General features: G+C 39.6%; 1 non-coding gene across 1 annotated transcript; it reads right to left on the reverse strand.

Moving 5' to 3' along the window:
• Positions 1 to 658: 658 nt before the first annotated feature.
• LOC121205158 (small nucleolar RNA R71) lies at positions 659 to 765 on the reverse strand. The gene has a single exon (XR_005900243.1). It is a non-coding gene; the product is annotated as a small nucleolar RNA R71 (small nucleolar RNA).
• Between the last annotated feature and the right edge of the window lie 2,593 nt (positions 766 to 3,358).

Here is a 3,358-nt window from a genome sequence, read left to right on the forward strand (position 1 = left end):
TTACTTTTACTGCAATCTAAATTTTATTCTAATTTTTAATATTAATTCTTATTTTTCCCTTTTTCTAGCAGGTTCTTATAGTTTATGACTAGAAGAAACCCGTTAGGACCATTACTTTTTGATAGTGAGATCGATCGTACAGTTCGCAGAAACCAAAGAGACATAAGGCGAAGCTTAAGATACACAGAGAACTAGCAAGAGGACGATATTCAAACCAAAACCGAGGAGATGACTGAGAACCAAGAAAATTCACTACCTCCTGTAGTTGCTATTAATCAAAATCCTACTCTGCGCACTATGTATGATTATGCTAAACCTAATTTATCAGGAACTTAGTCAAGTATAGTTAGACCTGTTATTGCTTCAAATAATTTTGAACTAAAACCTAATACGATTCAAATGATATAATAGTTTGTTCAGTTTGATGGTTTGCAGGACGAGGATCCCAATGCTCACTTGGCAAATTTTCTAGAATTTTATGATACCTTTAAAATTAATGGCATTTTTTATGATGCAATTCACCTTCGATTGTTTCCCTTTTTTGTTAAGGAATAAAGCTAAATAATGGTTGAACTCGTTACCACAAGGGTCAATCACTACTTGGGAACAAATGACCGAAAAATTTTTATTAAAATATTTTCCACCAGCTAAAACAGCCAAATTACGTAATGATATCTCTTCTTTTGTGCAGATAGATTTAGAAACACTCTACGATGCATGAGAGAGATACAAGGACGTTTTGAGAAGGTGCCCACACCATGGGTTACCGCTTTGCCTACAGGTTCAAATGTTCCATAATGGCCTAAATCCTTCGACTCGGCAGATTATTGATGCAGCCGCTGGAGGAACTATCAATAATAAGACACCTAAGGCGGCTTACGAATTTATTGAGCAGATGTCACTGAATAACTATCAGTGGCAAGTTATGAGAACAAAGTCGACGAAAGCAGCCGGTGTTTTCAACCTCGACGCGGTTACTATGTTATCTAACCAAGTAGAACTCTTAAATAAAAAAGATTGACGGTTTGTGTGGTTCCACTCAGGTGCATCCAATGATGAGGTGCGATTCGAATGGAGGAGGAGCATGCACAGAATATCAACCCTTCAACCTTAGCATCGAGGAGGAACAAGTCCAATATATGGGTAACAATAACTCTAGATCCTAAAATAACCCATATAGCAATACTTACAATGCAGGTTGGAGGAACAACCCAAATTTTTCATGGGGCGGTCAAGGAAATCAAAGGCCACAACATCTTCCGGGCTTTCAACAACCACCTTACCAGCCAGAAAAGAAGCCGAACCTTGAGGAGATGCTAACCAAATTCATCTCGGTGTCAGAAACTCATTTTCAGAATACCGAGACAGTACTTAAGAATCAACAAGCATCGATCCAAGGGCTAGAAACTCAAATTGGACAGCTTGCCAAGTTGATTTCTGAATGACCATAAGGTAGCTTGCCAAGCAACATAGAATCTAGCCCAAGGGAGCAACTCAACACGATTACTAGTCAAGATGAGGAAGGGTTAGTCATACCTAAACCAGAACGAAGGCAAGAAACTGAGATAAGCAAAAGTAAAGGTGAGGTAGACCACCATGAGCAGAAATTGGTAAGTACAGAGTATAAACCTTGTGTGCCATACCCCAATGGGATAAGGAAAGACCACTCAGACGAACAATTTGGTAAATTCCTTAAACTTTTAAAGAAACTACATATTAACCTACCGTTTATTGAAGTACTTTTGTAGATACTAAATGCAGTCAAATTTTTAAAGGAGCTTCTAGCAAATAAACGAAAGTTAGATGAAAGATCACATGTGGAGTTGAATGTGGTTTGCTCAGCCATTCTTCAGAATAAGCTACCCAAAAAACTAAAAGATCCAGGGAGTTTTACGATTCCTTGTTTAATTGGTAGTTTAGATGTAAATAATGCATTAGCTTATTTAGGGGCTAGTATTAACGTCATGCCTTACAAAATGTTTAAACAACTAAGTCTTGGGAAACCCAAACAGACTAGGATGAGCATCCAATTATCAGATAAAACTATAAGATTTCCTAGGGGTATTATTGAAGATGTACTCGTTAAAATTGACAAATTTATGTTTCCCGTTGACTTCGTTGTTTTAGACATAGAGGAGGATAGCAACACTCTTTTGATTTTAAGAAGGCCCTTTTTAGCAACTGCTAGAATGATTATTGATGTTGGCATAGGTGAGCTCACACTTCGTGTGAGAGATGAAACAATCACCCTTCAAGCTCGCAATTTCGGCAACACACCGAAAATTGAAGGTGATTGTCTAAACCATTCTACTAAAACTGACAATATGGTGCAACCTACTTTGTAGGAAATGAGTTTGAAGGAAGTACATGAGCCATTTTCAAGCAATAGTAGAGGACCTATTCATGAAGAATGAAGGCTACAAATAGAGGAGCTAGATGAATGGTGGACACAAAAATCGAGAACACACGATAAACCAAAACTATGCCAGAACAAGCTCAATACCTTTCCAAATCAACTTAATGTTAGAGATAAAGTTTTATTAGATGCCGCAGATTCTCACATGGTCATTGCCAAACCGAATGAAGAAATTCCTCTTACAGTACTTAGCATTTTCCTATTTGGTACAGTCGAGATAAGTCATCCCAAGTTTGGCACTTTTAAGGTAAACAATACCCGCTTAAAACCTTATTTTGATGAGATTTATAGCAGGAATGAGGAGTATAAACTCCTCGAACCACCATGACCATTCAATGGAGAGGTAAGTCGAGCTTAGACTATAAATAAGCGCTTCTCGGGAGGTAACCCTAGCACTAACCGTATTAACTTCTTTAAATTTAGTGTTTAACACCTAACTTACTAACGGAGCTCTTGAACACAAGATTACCACACAGACATGGCCAAGCACATAGGTGTGCTTAGGACCGTGTAGAAACAGGGCAAAGATTTTCCCCAGCACGGGCTACGATAAATCGCCATAGCTGTGTGGCATGGCCGTGGGCGAACCTTCCAAAACAACACGGGCGTACGACACGCCCGTGCCTGGAAATCGTGGTCGAACCTATCAAATAAACACAGGCGTGCGACACCCTCGTGCTGAGCAACCGTGGGCGAACCTGTCAGATTAACATGGGCGTGGAAGAAGTGAATGAAGACATACTCGGCCATGCAACACCGTCGTTTGCACCCACACGCCCAAAGAACAAGGGCATGGGCCAAATGTCAGACGCATCCAAATTTAAAATTCGCGAATCACACAGGCAAAAATTGGGGAACACGGGCATGTTCCCTGGCCATGTGTCCCAAAATCTATAAATACCTTTCACTATTCATCATCTTCTTCACCCAAAATCCCTAACC

This window comes from Gossypium hirsutum, chromosome A08 (assembly GCF_007990345.1).
Source record: "Gossypium hirsutum isolate 1008001.06 chromosome A08, Gossypium_hirsutum_v2.1, whole genome shotgun sequence".
Classification (NCBI taxonomy): Eukaryota; Viridiplantae; Streptophyta; class Magnoliopsida; order Malvales; family Malvaceae; genus Gossypium; species Gossypium hirsutum.